We start from the raw sequence: 23885 nt of genomic DNA, 5'->3' as shown, positions 1-23885 counted from the left end.
GAAAATTAACAAGGAGTATAGATAATTCACGTTCACGAGTAAACACACTACGATCGGCCGCTTAACGACAAGTTTGTTAGTTGGTACGGTAAAAGATATATAGACCGAGAGCAATCAACGAAAGAAATATTCTTCAACATCCATCTTCGACCGTTTTCAATTTGAACCTTTCAAATCACGGGATTAGAAGGCCCAGTTAGCATACCAGCGAACGAAATTCGAGAATTCGATGATGGCAGCAGAACGGAGGTAATATCGATAACAAAAACCGGCAAAACCGACTTACCATACCCGAAACGACGACCGACGATAAAAAAACCTCACGTCTCCGACGTCGCAGCAATCTATGAACGGTTATTCGTCCTTCGATAACCACCCGTAAAGCCACAAACAGTGCCGGTTAATGATGCGTAACATTACACGCGATTCTTCCCGACTGCAGTCAACGGTTGAACGGTGTAACTCATATATAAATGTTCTTCTGAGGACCACAACATAACCGATACCTACGCACTCACCCGAATGATCGCCCAAGGTTATGCAATCCGTACATGACTTATTTGAGTTCGATAGCCATAACCTTCCCTATTAATTGTATTACGGATAGGACAAACGAACGAGCCTATAAATTGGTTATAGTCACGCCTGCTTAGGCCTGACACACGGTCCGGATTTGAACCCGTTCGCCTATGTGTAATTAATGTATTACTACTTAATAACAAAATACAACATTATATTTCATAAAAATAGGTAGCTTGTGATATAAAAGTAGTTTACATAAATAACCATATCAGTTTGAATTTAATTTCGTTGAAGGTAATTATAATTTTTACTTTCTTGAAGAAATAAAAAAATATGAACAAAATAGCTGGGTTGTGAGTCTGTTTCAGGAAGCTGTATCCAATGGGATATCGACAAAAACCGATGAAGAATTCATTGATTTATCAGAATATTCATCTTTAAAATTTCAATTTAGCCGCAATAATGTGATTCAGTTTTGGTTATTATTTCAACAACTTATAGTTTCAGCTGAAACCATAAAAATACTACTCCCATTCTCATCTTCATACATTTGTGAAGTTGGATTTTCGGTAATGGTGGGCATCAAAAACAAACATCGGAACAAGCTAAACTTATTGAACTCTTTACAATTAAAAATAAATAAAATTGACGTCAATGTCAATGCTATTACTAAACATAACAGAAAACAAGCACACATTCCGCATACACCTCATTATTAAAAGTAAATTTATAAAAATATATTAACTATAAACCTATAAAATACTAAATACCTAATATAAATGTATACATATTTATATAATATAAATTTTGTTTTTTACTTCTTTTTGAAAAGTGACATCATGTGGGTCGCGAAAGATTTTTCGGGGGAAATTCGAATCATGGTACTAAAAAGATTGAGAACAACTAAAGTACAGCATATATATTAAAAACAAATATTCTAAGATAAACCGATATAATAGATGATGAACACTTTGAGCTAACCCGTCATAAAAGAGTAAACGAAGTGTTGGGATTCGTGTTTACCGCTCAAAACTTGTAAAAATTCTATCAATAACCTATCAAATATAAACATACGAAATTAAATTGATGTTAACATATTATTTTGACCTCTGTGAAGTGTATCTGCACAGGGATTTGCTCGGCAGTAACGGACCGAGGAAGAAATCTGCAGTTCTGTCCGTATTACGAAAAAGTATGCTAAAATGTACGCTGTACCCAGCGGTATGGATCGATTCCGTTTTTGCGCAATAAATTACATCAATGAAGCGTAAACCATTTCCGCACAACCTATTTCGCGAACGGCGCGCGTGCGGTTTGTACGCAGTGAATAACACAATCATGTTTAATTGTTTTACTTAGATATACAAATATATCTGTACGGTTATAAAATTATACAATATCAATTCGAAGTACAGCACCCTATTGAATATCACAATAATTTATGTATTGCTATCTTCTGAAATATTGCCTACACTAATTTCCACTGCGGTGCACGGTTATAATAATACCAAAACGGGTTGAATTCTAAAAACATTAGGTGATTCAATTTTTCTGTGTTTTTCTCGCAAAATGGTTTTTACAACGGCCGCGGTACCGGTATAAATATACCTACATATATTACTTGTAATTCGCGAAACTGCTAATTTCATGAACTCGGTAATCGACAATTGTAAAGGTACGGTGTCTAAGTCGTTAGTTTTTATTGTTCTTACGCTATTCCTATGGACTGGTATCCGATGAGCGATTGCGGCTTTGCGACTATGAATTGGCCGCTGCGACGCGGGGCTCAACCCGATCAAAAGCAGTATACAGAGCGACTTTTATACGATTTTATACTGTACTATATTATATTTTCTATACCATGACCAAATTACAAAACTTTGCCAAAGTGGTATTTTTGCATGATCAAGAGGAAATATTAATTGAAGAATTGCGTAATTATCCTGTACTTTGTCAAAATCAAGCAACAAGGACATAATCCTAAAAGATGATATCTGGTTTAATTCGGATTTAATTTTTTTTTTTAAAAAAGTGTAATGTTTCATTCACAATTCTGCTGCAATACGTATGATATATTCGAAAACTAAACGATAACGAGTGAAATGACTCACCAGTAGCCACGTATCTGTTAAAAAAAACTTATTTTTAACAATGTTTACTATGTGTATAAGATAACAAATGAAATGAGAATAGAAATGTAAACAAGTGTAAATACTAAGAAATTCGTATTAAGGTACTTTAAGTTCAAACATTTTACTTGGTGCAAGAATTAGTATACATACATTATGTTTTATTACAATACATAAATATTTATCTCAATATCAGTGACAGTTTTTCCGCAGCTGTAATCAGGTTTTTTACTCTGTAGGTTAGATAATTTAGATAATTCAAACTCAACTTAGGGCAATAAACAACTGAACTGTTGACGTTTGACCCGAAAAAACTCGCAAAATTTTGTTTTATTATTTAATAAATGTTCTTTAATTAAAATTTCAAAAAAATTTTCAGTTTGACGACTTGGATATAAAATTTCAGCTTTTTTTTTGGATTTAATTAGGAAAACCATTTGTCTTCCTTTTCTTCCTCCTCTAATAAAAGCTACAAAATTGTATTTTTGTTAACGATATACGTATAGACCATATTGAATACACTACATAGATTAAATAGATCTTTACAGTACGAGTACTAAAACCACACTAACTTTTTTTTTCTTTTCAAGCCGCAGCGGCCAGTCGCTAGTGCAGAGCAACAGTCATCGGTGGCTGATCTCCACAGTAGTCGCAGAAATAGCCGCGGAGGTTAGTCGCGGACTGAACACCGTACCTTAAGGGTGTACGACTGAACATTGCATGAAATGCACGAAAAAGTCTGTCAAATTCAACGAATTTAAATTTGCAATATGAATATAATATACCAAAACACTAAATTCACGTATCCGGCAAACGGTGTTGTTAATTTCACGAAAACAGCCGAAAAATGGTCGACTTCATGAAACTAGCATAAACAATAATTAACATGCCTGCTCGTGTAAGTATGTGCCTTTTGATGTTGATTGTAAAAAAAACCGATATCGATTAACTAACTATTTACGGAGACGTTATTTTATGTGGACGTGCATTGCATGAATATATATATATATATATAGGTACATGTGGACAAGCTAAAATATAATAATGTTTTAATTGAACTTTTTGACGCTCATCGGCTCGATCCGCAATATTCGTGAAATATAAGGACATGAAGTCCTGTACTGTAACAGTAGATTTTTTTTTAAAATGCATGTGAAAATTAAATTCCAATACATAATCAAAACGGTATGCCTCTTAATAATATAAAAACTGCCGTTTCTACTGGGAACGTTTCAAAGCAAACGTTACGCGTGGATCTAAAATTACGAACAGTACTATAAATCGCCATCGAACCGTTATCTCGATTAATTTTTTGATCGTTCGAACTTACGAAAAAAAAAACCAATCCAGCCCAATGCCTGGACATTTTCCCAAAAGCCTGAAAAGGAATTGGTGTCACGAACTCTTAAGATGAAGTTGTAGTGTCACCGGTTTCACCGCCTAAATTCTACCCATCCCATCCTATGTCACTGTAAAATCGAATCATCACATATTTTTCTACGTAAGTAGATCGTAGATGAGTAATTAAAAAAACTAAATAAAACCCGCGCGCGCAGACTTAAAAACGGTGTTTGGACTACGTAGTACATGCTTTTTTTTTCACCTAAACAACAGATCTGTACTCAATACAGATCCAGAAAAATATATCAAGAAAATTAATTTAAAACAATGATACACAGTGTTATTTGTTCGAAAACATTTTAATGGTACTGCTAATTGGTTACTTTTGCATTTTACATTGCGTTAAAAATATACTGCTACCGTGGAGTGATTGACATTTTCCAGTGATTTAATGTACCCGGTATTATAAATAGACGCCAATAAAACGTTACGGTTTCTTAAGTTTCGTAATTTAACTAATTTAAAAATAATTGCTGCAACGTGAAGATCTGGGGGAAAAAAACGTCGCTGCCGAGTGAGAATCTTTATGCACTATTTGTGGTGAACCATTTTATATATATGCACAGATACAGCACCTAAATATTATAATGTATACAAAAATCTGAAATAATTTGTGTCGATTTGTAAACGAAAATTAAAATAATGCAATTCAATCCGTGATAATCGGCTTAGCAGTTTTTCAATTTTTCCAATTTTTTTACTGGCGTGGAAAAAAGAAAAAAAAAGTGAAACGTGCAGTTTAGTTGTAGGTACCTATCGAGTAATGGGATTGTGGAATATTTGTGAACGTAATAGCTTGGAGTAAATTCGTGGTTATCTTAAAACGAATAAAAAAAACGTAAAAAAAACTCAAAAGATATAATAGAAGTACGCGATTTCGTACATTAAATTATAAATTTCGCTCAACATTACGTTGTTGAAAATATTTATACAGAGAGGGATATTTTTTTAACTTTAAATTTCCATTTTATACGTCAATTCGTATATACGTACATACGTAAAAGGACGTATAAAATGAATTTTTAACGTTGAAAAAATCACTTTGTGTATATTATGTGTATGTACACTCGGACGTATGTGTGTAGCATGAATTTTATATGAATAGCAATCACTATGTAACAGTATTACCCTATAGTACACTACAGGGTCATTAAAAATTCATGCGACTGCTAATTTTTCTATGAAAAAATGATCCATGTGAAAAAGCTTTGCGTTATTATTTATTCGGATGAATAATACACATTTTTTCGGGGTTAATTAAATATGATTCGACTTAAAAAGGAAACTTTAAACAGTGACTTTTAAAACTTAAATAATGTATTAATAATGCACTCGTAAATATTTTTATACTGAAACTGTAATTGATGCGTAAACGCGAATTCGACATTTGCTGTCAAATCGAAAATCTGATGGACCAACACGTCTTCCCTATGCATAATAATATTATGGCACGTTTTTTATACACATAAAAATATTTTCGTTATTATTGCGTTTAGTAACAAAATTTCTCTATCGGCATGTCTTCAAAGAATTTCGAGACCACATATAACCATGAAGACTAATAATAATATTAAATTAATTCATGGCTATAGCCTATAATAATTAACCAAAGTATCAAACATTAAGTTGTGTACCTATGATATTATTATTCTTATTATTAATATTTTAGTATTTTCCATGTATACTATTCGGTGATCGTCGCGTGCTTATCGCACTGACGACCGAGTGATCCCACAGCTACAGTATTATATTATATATATTTATATCCATCGCGGGTGTGTATGAGGTGACCCGACGACGGCGACGAGTAATAATCGTTCTATTTATATTTTTATCAATTACTATATTTTGCCAATATGCCATATACCCATTTACCACCGTCGGCCGTCAAGTCAGTCTTTGTCACTTTGTCAGTCACTCAGTCAACTAGTCAGTGATTTTTGTGAAGATTTTGGCTTTACTTTATTTATTTGTTTATCTTTTAAATTCATCGAACATAATGATTTTAAAATATGAAACGGATTAGTGATTATTTTCGTAATGAGAAAGATTCTCATAGTTTGCAAAAAAAAAACATAAATTGAAAATAATGATACAGCCGATACAGGTAAGCATAATATTATAATTTAACTGTAAACCGTTAACAGTGTTATTGTATTTTTGAATAGAAATTTGTTTATTGTTAAAATTAAAAAGTGAAAAATTAGTAAAAATTAGTATTTATATCTACTAATTTTATTGACTAATAATAAATTTCAATTTTTAGTAACATTGAATATTAGTGGTAAAGAAGAGGCACTGCAGGTTAAAGAACATAAACCTTCTGATGAGTATTATTGTGATTAAACATAACGCAATTAAACTTACCCAATTTTTATTTTATTGTTTAGAATCTTTAGTTATTGGAAATTTATATAATCATAATTTATATAATTATACAAAATATGCAATTCTAAATAGCAGTTACATACCAGATAAAGATTTTGTGTATCCATTATCTACCCATTATAAGAAAGATGAGAATGAGAAACGATTTTTAAAAAATAATAATTTTGAAAAATATTGTTGGTTGGAGTATTCAAATATCAAGTCCGGTTTGTTTTGTAAATATTGTATATTATTTTTAACTTATTATAATTCTGGAAGAAGGGGTACAGAACAGTTAAAAAGACTAATTGCTGAGCCATTGGATCAATATTCCAAGTTATTGGGTAAACAAGGCTATTTGGAAGTCCATCAAAATAGTCTTTACCATAAAATCTGTGCTCAATTTGCTTTTGACTTCAAAAAAAATTATTTCAAACCAAAGAACATTTTAGTTAACATGATTGATACCCAACGCATGAAAGAAATCAAAGAAAATCGTGAACGTTTCGTACCATAATTAAGTTCATATTGTTCCTAGGCCGTCAAAATATTGCACTTAGAAGTCACAGGGACGATGGCCAACTTTTATCTCCAAATATGTCTTTAGATTTTAGTTCAAACACTAGTCAATAACTAATCAAGGAAATTTTCGGGAACTTCTTAAATTCAGAATAGATGCTGGCGATAAAAATCTTGAACATCATCTAATGTCTACTTCTAAAAATGCTACATATATAAGTTATCCTATACAAAACAACTTAATTCAGTGCATTGGAAAAGAAATTACTACTTTTATAACAAATGAAATTAAAGAAGCAAAATATTACAGCATCATGTTTGATGAAACAACTGATGTTTCAGTAATTTCTCAAATGAGTTTTAGTATACGCTATTTAAAATCTGGAAAAGTTTTTGAACGTTTTATTTCTTTTTTTAACTGTCATAAAAAAATATATGGTGATGAAAATTATGATGATGATAATCAGAATTTAGAAAATATATCAAATCAAATCAAACCTAAATTGAGTGGAAAAATACTAAGAATAAAAGTTTTTAATATTTTACTTGATCTAAAGTTAGATCTCAATAATTGTATTGGTATTTCAACTGATGATTGTGCAACAATGATATCAACTATAAAAGGAGCCGTTCATTACGTTCAAAAATCAGCTAAAAATTCAGTATACAGTCCTTGTCATAATCATGCACTCAACTTATCTATTTCAAAATCATTAACAGTACAAGCCATAAGAAATAGTGTTGGTATCATGCAATAAATAATAACTTTTTTTAATAGTTCACCAAACGTAATTTTATTCTAAAAAAGTATTTAAAGAATAATATTCTTAGTTTATGTGAAACACGCTGAGTAGAGCGGCATAATAGTGTTTTGCAATTTAAAAATTCATTACCCAAAATTATTGATGCTTTAACAGAGATAACTAACTGGGATGACTTATCTTCATCTTCTAAAGCAAAAACACTGTTATGTTCTATAAGTAACTGTGAGTTTGTTATTTCAATATATTCTTTATCGTCCGTTCTCTCAGTTACATACTATGCTGGTAAATTATTACAAGGAATACTCGTAAACCATGATATATTATCAGCTAGTAATGTTATAGATGATATAGTGTGTGTACTTTAAAACAATCGCTTAAACTGTAATAACACATTTCAAAACATTTATAATGAATGCAAAATTCTAATGGATGAGTTGGACATAGATTTTAAAATGCCTAGGATTACAGCTCATCAAAAAAATAGATCAAATCCGAATAGTGTAAATAATTGTGAAGACTATTTTAGAGTCACAATTTTCATTCCACTTTTAGACTGTGTAATATACGACCTAAAGAAAAGATTTTATGGCCATGAAAATCAGATAATAAAATTGCTAACCTATCTAGTACCAAACAATTAAATTAAATGGTCTGAGATTAATAGTAGCTCAATTATTATTGAGCACATTAAAAATAAATATTTATTTTTTCAAGAAGTCAATAATGACTTATTAAATTCAGAATTTGAGTTGTGGATACAAAAATGGAAAAAATCAGAGTTAAAAGGTAACAATGAATGTTAAGTTTTAAAAAATATTTAGCTTTTTAATTTTTGTTTTTATATATTAGGAGATATGTTAACAAAAAATATTTTTGATACTTTGAATGCATATTGTGAGATTATCTTCCCAATAGTTAAATTCCTTGCTTTGTATACTTGCAACTTTACCAATTAGTACTGCTTCTGCTGAACGCAGCTTTTCAACTTTACGCAGGTCAGATAACTAATTAGAAACTTAATAAAATATCAAATATTTTATGTCCCAGGAAAAAACTTGTATTAATTTATTTGTTTTTTTTTTATTTATTGTTAGTTGTTACATGTAGAATTTAAATCTTAATGATAAAAATAAAAATTTTGCTTTTTAATATAAGGTTGAAAACATTTGCATCCAAATTCCAAAATGTTTTGCATGTTTGTTTATTTTTATTGTTATTACTTTTTAGATTAAAAACATGGTTAAGATCACGGATGGGTGAAAGTCGACTGACTGGCTTGGCTTTATTGCACACACATAAATATATAGTTGTAAATATATACAATGTTATTAATAGATTTGCAAATGAAAAAAAAAGAAATGTTAAATTATTATTGTAATAAATATTTTTCAGTATTAAAATTTTTATAATTATAAGTAAAGATATACCTACAGTGAATATAAGCGTTGTACTTATTTTTCCTTAAACTGCTGAAATTACGGTCATGTATTCATTGTGTTTTATATATATCACTCATAAATATTCCTATTCGCCACCCCCTAAACCAAGCTTCAGATCCGCCCCTGTCGTAGGCATATAGTCAAAACAGGCATTTTATTAAATGCCTAGGCATATTGTCAAAAAATTTAATATCTATACAATTTCATTATCCGCCTAGACATTTAGTTAAATGTCTATTTCACATCGGGCAAATAATAAAAAAACATTTTAGGTCGTTCGCCATATCGAGCCTTGTTTGGCACTCAACCGAAAGTAGGTTTTAGTTCTACAAACTTACCTGCCGAAATTATTTAAAAATTATCAAATAAAGAAGACTTTGAAAATATTTTACTAGACAATTTAGAGCATAATGTTAACAATATACCTTCGAAAAAAAATATATTATGACATAAATAATATCAGCGGTGTTAATGAAAAATCAGGTAGTGAACTCCAATGTACTAGATATAAAAGAAATATTCATTCTGATAAATACAGCTATTCTATAAATAATAGTAACGATATTGAAAATATTTGTCTGCTATGTAATAATGAAAAACAGATAAAAGTTAACCGCATTGAATCTTACAAACGATAATCAATCGCAGCTAAAAAAATGGCAGAAAATAGTGAAAAACTATTTAAAAAACTGAAGGTTGGTGATCAAATAGTATTAAGTGTTCCAAAAGTAGACCGAGGACCTCTCGATAGTCAAAATATAAATGGGTTAGTGATAGACATTCGGAACGGCGTTTATCAAATTGGCACAGAAGTTGGTATAGTAAAAAATTGGTGTTCAAGAGAAGAACTTCAACTAGTGTTAAATAATAGTTTAGAAGACAGCAAAGTACAAAAAAACAAATTTGTGTCCATACGTGAAGCAGTAGCAAACTTATAAATTTACAACGGTCAAGGTTTTGTTAAATGTCAATGTTAATCAGGAAATCAGCAATATCAAACCAATGGTTATTATGTTTCAAAAAAAATCTCAAATGTTCCAGCAAATGCCACCAAATGTGACAACAAGTAATAGGTAAAAAAACTTGTAATTATAATATAACTTTTTTATTTATTTTTATATTTTTTTATTCTTATGTTTTAAGAAAAATATCAAATGTTCCAGCAAATGCCACTAAATAACATGTGACAACAAGTAATTGGTAATAAAAACTTGTAATTATAATTTAACTTTTTTATTTATTTTTATGATTTCATTTTTAAAACAATTATATAATATATTACTCGTATTTCATATACCAACGTGTTTTACATATAAATAAATAATACATAGCTTTTTTATATAGGTATATAATAGCAATAAATTACTGATAGAAAATATATTTAAATTTTTAAAATAATACAAAATGTTTTTTTATTATTTGCCTGACATGAAATAGGCATTTAACTAAATGTCTAGGCGGATAGTAAAATTTTATAAATATTAAATTCTTTGACTATATGCCTACGACATATAAATTTGTACGATATACTTCACTGCGGTTTTTCAAACAATAATAAATACGAGTAAATAACGCACGTACAATTCACTTTGTATGTGCAAATATTATATTCTGCGCTGCTCTTTCAGTAGAACATTGTGATTAAAACGCGCAACAATACCGGAATGTAATATTTTTAACCACTAAAAAAAATCTTAATTAATTTGTATGTAATATTCATGAAATGTGTTTGTTTTTAATTAAATTAAATCGTTACACATTGTCCCAATCTTAACATTTTGTCATTATTAAATATTATATCATACAAAAACATATCTAACAATAATGATAAATTTACGTACATGTGCCAGTCCGATTATTATTATGTGTTATTGTATTATATTATTACAATGTGGGAACATTTGAGCACGTGAAAACCGTCGCATCGTTTCAATAGAGACGTCAATGATGATTTATCGACAGTTGGGTAAATACCTACAGTTATTTAGGTACAGAATATCTCATATATGTATTTTCTACTACAGCACTGGAATACTGAAAAATAGGTGCGCTCAAATTAACATTTTTATCAAATTCTTGTGACATTTTGTACTTAAAGACATATAAATGCACAAAGAAAGTTCTCAATATCAGTAGTGATTCGAATGAGATTAATAGGGAAAAGTGTAGTGATGTAATTCGTGAACATTATCCATATAAAACACATCACTAATAATGCAATGGATCATATCGAAAAAATAGAACCAAAATAATTGACTAATATCTGGATAATTAACGCGAAATGTACCTTTTATGTTATTATTATTATGTTATAAGGCAATTAGTAAATCCTCGTGGGACACCCTGCGCATAAAATTACGTCGTATTAATGACATTAATCATTTTTGCCAATAGTATTAAATTGATGTCGCGAAAGGTACTCAAACAGTATGCGTAATTTCAAATATTTTATATACTAATAAAACGGTTCACGCACAATACTCGTATACGTATCAATCACGTTTGTTTGAATATTACATTAATAGCGTCACCGTCGCGCGCAGTCGTCATCACGGCTCGTGTCCACATTATAATGCCCTGTACACTGCCGATAACCCTTTTTTTGCGCAAATCCTATCCGCTCCGCACACTCACGCACTCGTAGTATATAATATTAATATGTACGTCGGTAGCAACTGCAACAGCCAGTTTACGTTCGCTTCGCGCGTACATAAGCCGTTCGGATAATATTTAAGACGATGTTAATATTATATCTGCGTTGATTTATGCGTAAACCTGCTTCAACGGCAATATCACATATATGTATTCACGTGTACAGGTATACTTTACTTGGTATCGTTCAGTTATCTCCGTTTCTCAGCACCAAAACGGAGCTCATCGAACTTCGCTGTACCTATACACAATACACGTACCTACCTTATTATTTAATATACAATATTATTATTATTATCACTATCGTATAATATTATATAACGCGCAATCGGTGATGGATCTATACACCGGGAATGAAGTCGAGATAATCGAGAACAATCGAGATATAGGTCGTTCCTGTTTGGAATCATGTGACGATAAAAATTAGAAAATATGTCATTTTCACTATATTATATTCAACTGTACCAAATACATCCCGGTCCTTTTCCTTTTGATCTACTATAAAGGGTAGTGCACGCGATTCCGGTGTACTGCCGAAGTTACATTATATTTATTTTTATTATTTATATTACTAATATTATTTTGACTACTGTAGAAGAAAGGCTATTGATATTTAATATCTATACGGCAAGCACGATAAATAGGTACATATTAAAAATTACCAAGAAAGTGCATGGTTGCAAAAACCTAGAACGACTTGAAAAATTACATTGTACCATGTTATACCATGATTCTGTTTAAATTTTACGACCGGCAATCATGTTTTTGTTTATCACACGTTTTTGCACGTTTGCTAAACTAGTGTGTACGACTTCACGTAAACGATTATTCAATTTTTGTTTTTTTATTTACCAATCGTTATCTCTCGTCCAAATATGATTAATGGTTGATTTGAGAAAATTTAATATTCTTTGTTTACACAATCCAGCAGTATTCGCGCCCATTTGTTTTATATTTTATCGTCTACTTAGTTATCCATGATGCACATTAATGTTTTATATATAGTAATGCATTCAAATAAACGTAATTAATATTTGATTAACTAGTTTTGTATTTAATTTTGAAAAAAAAAAACGAGAACGATAAAATTAAATAGGTTCACAAAAAACGAGTTTACGGCAAACAAGTGGTTTAGGTTAAGGTCGAGAGTCTGCTTCCAATTTTATGAAAGTTTAAAATAAATATCTCCGAGTGACATAGTTCCTATACATAATATTTAATTAAAATTTCGTTTGATTTCCGTTCAAAAAATTTAATAATAATTATAGTAAGTACGTTGTAGTATAATACTAATACAATATATTTAAATAATTAGATACCTTTACAACTGTTAATTAATTTGTTTAATATTATTTAGATTATGATTATTATATAGAATTAATTCTTTTGGTAAATACATTAATTTTCTCTATTGTTTGGTCATGTAAAGGGAGTTTTCCGTTTTCGCCAAAATAATATTAACTGTTTCCGCCATAGTCCTTTTCCGCCAAAAACGAAAAAGGTACGATTCCCGTTTCCGCTAAAAGCCATTTCCATCAAAAAAATTTGGAAACTATTGATTTTAATTTTTAAGCAATATTGAATATATTCTATGGTATGTGTAATAGATATTTGTGATATATACATTGAAAATCGTCGTTAATAACGGTTAATAATAACAATACACTGTTCGATGTACTGTATCATAGTTTATAATTCGCACACAATAATTATTTGACAAATGTTAGATTCTTATATTTCCATTTAGTATCTGTTCTTTTTGTCACCAAAAGACTTAAACCTTCTTACTTATTTACCATTCTTAAAATGGAATTTGTTGTAAGTAAATGAGGTAAAACATTATTGATTTTTGACGGGTTTCAATATGTTTTTGGTTATACATCACAAACAAATGTAACTCGGTGGAGATGTTTTATGAAAAATTGTCAGGCCAATATTTTTGAAAAAGAAAAAGTAATACTTGCAACGAAATGTACATTTTTTATTTACGAGTAAAATAAATATATTTATTTAATTATTTATTTATTTATGACGATATGTGTTTTTTCAAAACTCTGTCAAGACAATATTTGGCCTATCCTTGTTTTTTACTTTATAAATAGTTAAATAGAATTGACATATTATAATATGAAATAATGTAATACTTTAAAAACTCTAATATAATTGTACCTATATTCGACTAATATATAATTATCTATTTATATTAAAATGTATAATGAAAGAATATGTAACAATTGTACATGGTTCCCAAACGTCTTATCACAAAAATACATTTTGGCGGAAACGGGAATCATACCTTTTTCGTTTCTGGTGATATAGGGCTGTGCGTAAATCAAGGGACTGGATTTTTGGCGAAAAACATACATGCCCCATGTAAAACACTCGTATGTGGTTTATTTCAAATGTATACAATGCATAAAATAATTATATTACTTGTGAAGTTTTATTTAAATTATTCGTAGTTTTTCATGAACACAGATTTTTTTTTAAATATTATAGTTAACTATTAAATAATTTAACGGCTAGTACTTGTAATAGCTAAAGTAATTGCTGGTGTAGAAATTTGTAAATAAAAAAGAAACTTATACATTATATGAATGCTTATGTTAAAATGTATTTCTTCTTTGCGTCTTCAGTCGTTTGACTGGTTTGGTTGCAGTTCTCCATGATTCACAACTGTAATCTTTAGTTCCTTTTCCGTGTCAATCATGATTTGTTTCATATGTTGTTTCATATCTCTATAAATAAATAAATTTTAATATTTTTAAAGAAGCAATTTTTAACTTATGTAAACTTTTGGAAATATTTGAATCATGTAGAGATAGGAAAAATATTGAAAACTCTTTTCCCAGCAAAGACAAATCACGGATTTGAATAAGAGATTCTAAGAGAATAGATCTATAAAGATTTAATAATCGTGTGTTTGTTTCATGTAAATTTGGAACTAATGTGTTCGCGCATACTATCGCCTACTGTTCCTTAATTATACGAAACAATTGGAAGTGTTTTCTATATAACTACGAAAATATCGGATTATTATTCATACTTCAAATAAACGTTCTAAAATGTAACATGTTGAAATGTAGGATGTAATCATAATAATTAAAAAAATAATAGTGTAGGACGATAGTGTATTTAAAAACTTAATAATACAGACGAAACGCATTACAAGACAAATCGTTTAAGAATAACGTGTAGGCGCGCTGATTTATTAGTCCATATCAGAATACGTCATCCAATATTATACAACTAATTTTCAACCTCGAGTATAATGATTTTAAGACGGTTCGTTAAATTAACCTATGAATTATTTGTTTACGAATACCAATTTTTCTAATAAGAAAATTGTCCTTATAGTTATATGTGAGTCTACAATATCATTCAAACGGAAATCAAATCTAATTGGTAATTATCTACGGTTGTAGAAGATAATTTTTCGAAATTCCCACGATTTGAAAAAAACATTTTGAATAACCATTTGTCTACAAAACAGAAATAAAATCGGTATTCTATTATTTTGTAACAATTCAAGAAAAATCAAAGACTTTTTTTTTTATTAGCTACCAAAAAATTAAACGACTTATAAAATTACATTCTGTGTTAAATTTTAACAATCTTTAGTTTGCGTATTTGTCAAATAATTCAAAATATTTCGACCATTTTCGACGAAAAATAGCCACCGAAGCCTGTGCAGCGTTTAAATATTACAATCGTTTTTCGAACGGAATGATATATTTAACTTACTGTTGCTGTCGATTTGAATACGGTCACCCTGAGAGAACCCAATATACAACTGCTCCTGATTCGGTTACTACAATTTGTCTCGCCTGTTTCATCTTCGACACCGCAAACAATCGGCAAACGATTACAGAACGATACATAATAATATACATAATGTACGTACGCTCACGGATCATACTCGTATTAATAGTTATAACGGTACAGTTGTAAAAGCATTGCGATTGAAACTCCGATGTATATCGATCGGAAAAAAAACAGTGACACGATAATGACTTTTATATGGGAAGGTCTAAAAACTTTCTTGGGCAGGTTAGATAAGAAAGGATTTGAGAGTTTCCCTCGTCCCCTCGAAGTTTATAAATTTATTTCCAACATTTTAAAATAGTTTAATAACATTTACTAAAATATAATTAATAATAATAAATAATTTACGGTAGTCAGCTGCAATAATATTGCCGCAACATAACATGGTAGAAAAACTATAGTGATTATAAAATAATAGTGTTAGACGAGAGTCATCACAACATTCAAGATAACCACCAAAAATATAGTAATGATCACGGTAGATGTAATACGCTTATGTAATAAAGATAACCATCCGTTATTCGTCATCATTTAGATAGTACCAAAGTTTTAAAATACTTAAATACCAAATAGTAGTATATTAGTAAAGTACATACACATAAACACGACCCATAAGGGCTATATATATAGTTCCCTTAGCCCCTCTTAGTAACGTTACTGATAAAAAAAAAAAAAAGGATCCAGTTACATTTCGGGAATGGATGACGTGATGAGCACACCACACGGCAACCTACGGTTAAAGCATTCGATCGCACAACCTCTAGTGTTCTTCTGACAAATTAGAAATAATGAGTTGTTTAATTTTTGCGTTTTGGTACATGATGTAGAGCAGTAATGTCGAATCCTAAATTAAGGTAGGGCAGATGCCCTATTTCATAATACTTATCTACTTCAGTGGTGGGTGAATTGGTCCAGTCTTCAGTCGTCGAGTCAGCGAGTCATTAGTTACAGTGAATTATAAACAAACACGGTTGGTAATTAACTTGATGGTACACGCTGCCTGTGATATTAATCCACGTGTCTTATTTATCTAATAATATCTTTCGTGCACTTATTTCATTATGACTGTAATTATTTATTATTATTACAATTATTATTAATTGCACTCTAAATCCAACCGTAGGTCGGTGGTCAGGTCTCATAATTTTACAACTACATGTCCTACTTAAATTCATTTCAGCACCACTGACGTTGAGATAATTAAAAACAAAAATTTTACAAAACTGTGGGCTAGCACATTTTTTTTTTTTTTTTATTATTGGTACTTGTGGTCCCTATTTCTATCGCTTGTTTTATTTCATAACGTTGATGGTGTGATTGTATGAAATAAATTCCATACGGTTGAAGTCGGTCTTGTTTTTTTTATCTTTTTTTTATGGTGACTGAACAGTTTTAGTAGGTATTGACCATTAGATATCATCTATGTCTGTATGATACTTTATTATTCAGGTGAGTTACAAGTAGGCTTATAATATATGTGCTACAATTGAAAAAACTAATAACACGCTTAACAATTAAAAATATCGTAGAAAAACAACGAACATTCACAGATAACGTTCTTCTTTTTAAATTCCATAATATCAAAGCTAACAATACCAAAATGATTCTATTGAACGCAAATTTGCTGTTATACTTGTACGTTTGAAAAAGGAGAAAACATTGCACTCTAAAGAAGAAACAAGAACGTGATACATACGTTTTTCAGTGCTATCCATTGTGTGATTAAGACATATTAATCATATTACGAGTATAGTAGTATAGTATTTGTAAAAGGTATTTATTATTTTATTTCATGTATGTTTATATGATTTTTATTTTTCAATCTGAAATAAAAATCACAGAAAAGCATTTCTGTAAAACGTTATATATATATACCATTGTCGCACACTAGAACAAGCAATTGCCTACCAATCCGTAACGCGCAGTAATAAATATATTACAAAACGGTCAGTAATTTGACACGTTTCGTTCGCGAACGCGGTGATTTTCGGTTAAAGAGGTATAAAGTATTATGTACCACGCAGTCGATAACGTTTTCACTTGACTCGCATTAGTCTTAAACAAAACGACGACCATTAATTGAACGAGACGAGAGCGATTTGTAACACGACAGCTCGATCATCATCTCGATAAAGAATAGGAATTACCAAGGCGGAAAAGATTTATGTGTCAGATGCACATCCGTATATGGTATCTATACCTACACATATATTTATATATTTCTGCATGTGAAGTGAAAGTTAGGAAAAAAATTATAGTTGTACAGAAAAATGTATTGACATTATTTGATGAGCTTTCATATTATGTATATTATTTATTTTTTCTACACTCATATGCTTACTGTAACCATTATTACAGGTTGTATACATTCTAATAAATGTTAAAAAAAATGAAAAAAAAAAATTGATGAAAAATTGATGCTTCTTTTCCTCGGCTTGTCTGAACCGATATAATGTCTTAGCGATTTTTTTTTTCTTATCATCAACAATTTTAAAAATGTACTTATAGCAGACGTGTACATGAGAGTTAACTTTTTTTTAGAGAGCGCAAAAGTTTTACAATTATATATACGGTAATATTTTTCCAATTTAAGTGCCACACGTCAATGGGTACACGGATAAAAAAAACTGACCTACGATCTATCGGCTCTTCTCGTCCACATAGATATAAATAAATTACATTACGTCAAATATTATAAAGAATTTACGTAGAGCAACCACATATGAACCTGTACATTTTAGAGTAATACTCGTAATATGCTGGTAGTATTTATTAGTGTATACGTAATTTGAATTATATATATATATTTTTTTTTTATTTATAATAATATAATTATATTTTATATATTATATATTTTTTATAAGATTTTTCAATGGAAATTAGAAAAACGTTGTATTTTTAATTCATTAATTTGTGACTTTTCATAAAAATATTTATGAAAATATTATTAGGTAAGAGATATTAGATAGATCTTTCGGTGTATAGCTTATGTTTGAAGGGTCAAATTCATGTTCTTTGTTATTTCGGAACCATACGCAGTCATATACCCAAAAAAGTAAAACGCGAGCAATCGTATTCCGTTGATTGGTATAGTAATACTGTTATTGTTATATTTCCTTTCCTAAAAACATTTTTAATAGCTTAGATATTTAAAATACACCAGCATATTAATAAGGTATATCTATTATTTTTTTGAAATTATATTAAAAATCCAGAGGACAAGGATTACGGCAAATGATCTTTGACAGAACTTATGCATGGCGTTACGAGAAGTAAATTGAAACATACTTGAAAAAAAAATTGATTTTTTTCCAGGAGTGTAGAGAAGTAATGACTAATGATTTATATGTATATTTAATGCATTTCAATATAATATAAATTCAAATAATTTATTGTTATAAGTCAAATTATCTAATTTATAATATTTTAAGTTTTATATGATTACAAACAAATATTAAATATAATATTGTAATCATCACTTTATAAATAATTTACCAGGGGTGGCGTACGTTAAACGGACAAGTGTGAGTATATATCATGAAACTGTATATAACAGAATTTCTAGATCGAATTAACAACAATAAATCTTCATAGTAAAAATTTATAAATCGTTAACCCCGTGGTACAAACGTAAGACGTTCCGCGAGAACGGATACGGCAATAGAACATTGTATATGTGTATATGTATAGGTACGCCAGATGTAAAGTGTACAGGTATACTGCAGAAGACAAAAAACCACTAACCGTGAATGGCCGTATAAATTATATAATCAGATAATATATTCAATCACATTCGTATTATTATAAAAAGCTATATTATAGTGTATAAAACCGGGATTTTTTTGTGATATACCATATTATATTTTCAATTCCTTTTTTTTTTGTTTTTTGTGATTGATAAAATAACAATTGGTGCGTAATAAATAGTATTCCGCAACAGTAACAGATTTACGTTGTAAAATAGAATTTTAACGACAAGAATTTATCCGATACTTAGAGGAGGCATGTAAAATTCCACCAGGTTACGATTTTTTTTCAGATTAAGAAATTTTCGCAGTTTAACTATATTATACTTGGGCAATTATTTTATAGAGATCCAATGATATGTTAAGTGATGACGGTATCCTTTTTTCGTACCGGGGTTGAACCGGTAACTGTCCGTATAGACACGATCACGAAGCCCCATAAACTATATCCTTATTAAAAAAAAAATAATCAATGTTGCTCCGCTCGAGGTAAAATAAACAAAAATCTACCTTTTATAGATGAATTCTTCTCACGACATAACGTGCCTACCACAACCCATATGCGTGTGAAATTGGCTCATTGACATAAATACGTTCAAACATTCACAAATATTTTGCAAGCAATTCTTGCAAATCACTCGAGAAATCGTTTAGAATCCGTTTGAAAGTTTTTGGACATCTAATACGTGAGGTGGCCATATGTTCTCGTAGGTAAATGTTATTCGTTTAATTCGAAGCCTGAGTGTGCACTTTGAAACTCCTAAGCTGATGTAGCCAATTCTTGCAAATTACTCACAAATTATACCGGTGAGTGATCGACTCTATGGTTTTACGTGACATATTTATACTGACATTGCCATCAATATTTAATCTAATAATTTCATCAATACTATTTTCTCATCTAATTATCTAACTTATTAGTTACTAATATTTTTAATTATTATTTGTGTACTAAATTAGCTAATGTCTATGTCATAAGACCACCAATATCATTACTATAAAAATGATGGTTTATGTTTGCGGACGTTAGTTCTTTTGAAATAATTAGCTTGTAAAATCTAACCAATTCAAATTAACTTTTTTTTTATTTATCAAAACGATTGATTAATGCTTACTACGTGATTGATAAACAAGCGTAAAAACGTATAGTTCGATGTATTTTCAATTCCGGGGAATAAATACAATTTTATTGTTACGTATTTGGCTGATTGGATCAGTGATAGAGAGATGGATTTTGAGTAGAGGCTTGGCAAACGTACATTTTATAGCATACCGAACGCAAATATCGATGTCATTGTATTATTTTCTCGTAACTATTAATACATTATACGTACGGTCAACGAGTAAATGACCCCTCTCCGCGGAATGTTGTCACAGTTCCATCTATGGGCATATCATACGCATGGTCAGTGGGTCGAATTCACTCGGTATAACAATATTATTCGTTCGGAGCCAAAAAAAAAACAAAAAAATTGAGCATCCGGTATTATAATATTACATAATATCACTAAGGATACAATACTATGCGTTAATTTGCATTACAGACGAAAAAAAAAGAAAAAATTAAAATTCTTGACCACGTTTATTCGATACGATCGTACGCGTGAATATTCACCGAGTTACAATATTGTGCGTTAACAAATACAGATTGTTTGGGAGTGCACTCTTAGCAGTGCGAATCGGAACCAGTGACGGCTTGTACTTTTGTGTACGTGAACCGCTAGAAAAATTATGTACAAAATTATTAGATTCCTGTAGTGAATCATGATCGGTTATTATGCACATAATTCAATAACTAATAAAAATATTTATAAAAAAAAAAAAAGTTTTTTTGCAGCTTTTCGTGTTAAGAAGTATGTCTATTAGCGATTAAATAATTAACGGAGCACACATTCGTTATACTCCAAGCGACCGTACAAAAATTAGCTGTATATGGTAGACACGTCGGTCAGTAATACGTGGTCATTTGGAGCACAATCGATGTGCGCGCCGGTCTTATTTTTATCGTTCAGCGTGTCGCTAGGCAATGAGCAAACTAAGAACAAGACCAAGATTTTAGTAGTCTTGGTCTTGGTCTTGTTCATGCATGCTCATTCTTGGTTTTGGTCTTGCAGAGCCATTATAGTCTTGGTCTTACTACAAGACTCTTGCATTGTTTAAAATTTAAAGAAAAAAATTATATCCCTATCTGGGCAAGAGCCTGTAGGTTTTGGTAATTGTTTATTATCTCCAAGATATAACTAAACTAGTACAACGCATATACAGGATATGTTTAAAATTCAACTAGCCAGAAATCTGATTTTTACTACTGGTGATTTCAAAAGTCATTAAATTTTCCGTTAGGAAATTTTCATAAATTTTCATTATAATAATCGTTTAATCGCCGCAAACACTAAAATTAGTGTACGAGTCACTAATATCACGAAAATGGACACAATAAACAATTTTTCAGTATTTCACGAATAGCACACGAAATACTCGTACAATACTTGTATTAAATATCCCAAGTATCAACTATAATTAAATCCTGTTAGTAGTATACAATTCAATGGAGAGATTTATTTATGAACCTAAATAAATATTACTATTAATAAATACCATGTGTTTACCAATTAAGGGAACACTACATTTCTCGGCCGAATTATGGTGGAATAAATCGAATATTTATTTTTTTCAAGCTAGTGGTATATAAATACATATTTTCAGATAAATTTCAAATATTTAGCCCTCTCGATACGCGCATGTGCAATGCAACTTATTTTTTTTGAATAGCAACCGGTGTTTTTGATACCAAATTCGGATAGACTGATTTTTTTAAAGTCTTTTTGACCAATTAACCATGGCCCTAAAACCAAAATAGACTGAAGGAAAGCCATTTAAATTTTAATAAACAACACATTTTTACAATTCATTATAAAATACATAAAACCATTTATAATTATTTATTATTGATCACTTTTTGAATATTTTTACGTATTTTTTTTTTTTTTTTTGTATATATTTTATAAACGAGATAAACATAATATGGATATATAATTATTAAATTAAAATTGATTACATAGTTTTATGCATTTTATAGTGAATTGTAAAAATGTATTATTAATTAAATGGCTCTCATTCAGTCAATTTTGATTTTAGAATCATGGTTGATTGGTCAAAATGACTTAGAAAAGTTCAGTCTATCCGAATTTGGTATCAAAAATACCGGTTGCTATTCAAAAAAAAATAAGTTGCATTGCGCGTGCGCGTACCGAGAGGATTAAAAATTTGAAATTTATCTGAAAATGTATATTTATATACACTAGCTTATAAAATAAATTCGATTTATTCCAACATAATCCGTCCGAGAAATTCAGTGTTCCCTGAATTGATGAACACACGGTAAACCATATGGCTTGTATTAGTAATTTTGGTATTATTATATGTTTTTGTGCTTACATATCAATATTTATAGTATAATCAGCAGCTTAAATTAATTCCATTACATTTCTGTAATTGTTATTTGTTACAAAACTACTTTATAGTGAATTCAATAATTCAATAATTCGTTATTTCTCTGAACACCGCGTCGTATGTCCTATTTAATTTTACATTTTTATTATATTCTTAATCAATTATTTCATTTAACTAATGTGTTTTTCTGGTAACATTTTTTTTTTTTTTAATCACAAAAAATATTGTAAGACTGCAAGACTTTTGCAGAGTGGGTCTTGCTTTGATTTTGATCTTGCAGACTCAGTTTTGGTATTGGTCTTGCAGCAATACCAAGACCAACTTTGCTCATCACTATGTGTCGCGTCGATCGCGGAAACAAGATTTTGTGTTTCACACGCATCAATTTTCAAATCTATTATGATTTTACCATGACGAAAAGCGTATAGAGGTTTAAAAGTTTTTTCAACGCGTTATATGCACCTTTGCTTGTAAAAAAATTGATAATTATTTAACAACCTTCATAGGTATGTCACAAGTTATTTGCGCACCATCTCATTATGTGAACCTCACAAGCCGCCACTGATCGGAACGATAAAGACTTTAGTTTTACAAGTCACGAGTTCAAGAGACACGTTTATCCCTTCCCCCTCCACCAGCAAACAATACTCTACCACTAACGAATACGGGAAGCAACGGTATATCATACACTATTTTGCACGTCTTACCGCATGTACCATACACGTGAACGCATAGATGTTACTAGGGTGTGCAATAGTTTTTAGCACCCCTGAGTTTAATTGTAGTACTCCTGTTTTTTTTTTCAGATGATCTCTCTAGTAATTACGGTTAAATATCATTTAATTTTATATTCAGCAATTTCAGCACCCTCAGTATTAGGGCTCTAGTTGCGCTCATGTGTGTACTACGTACGCACATCCGTATGTACTTGCACACACACGCGAGTTTACAATGTATTGTGCACAGAAATCGCGTGTAGGCATGTTTCGTTATTTAGGTTAGTTTACTGTTATATTATTTTTTTCTCCGTAGCCGTCGCCGGACAATTGTTTATAAAAATGATTTAAC

At 30.1% G+C, this 23885-nt stretch overlaps 1 pseudogene; it reads left to right on the top strand.

Moving 5' to 3' along the window:
* Positions 1-7126: 7126 nt before the first annotated feature.
* LOC112686893 lies at positions 7127-9080 on the top strand (annotated as a pseudogene).
* The last annotated feature ends 14805 nt before the right edge of the window (positions 9081-23885 follow it).

The sequence above is a fragment of the Sipha flava genome, unplaced genomic scaffold (assembly GCF_003268045.1).
Source record: "Sipha flava isolate LNK unplaced genomic scaffold, YSA_version1 109_pilon_pilon, whole genome shotgun sequence".
Taxonomy (NCBI): Eukaryota; Metazoa; Arthropoda; class Insecta; order Hemiptera; family Aphididae; genus Sipha; species Sipha flava.
This window is presented reverse-complemented; position numbering and strand designations above follow the sequence as displayed.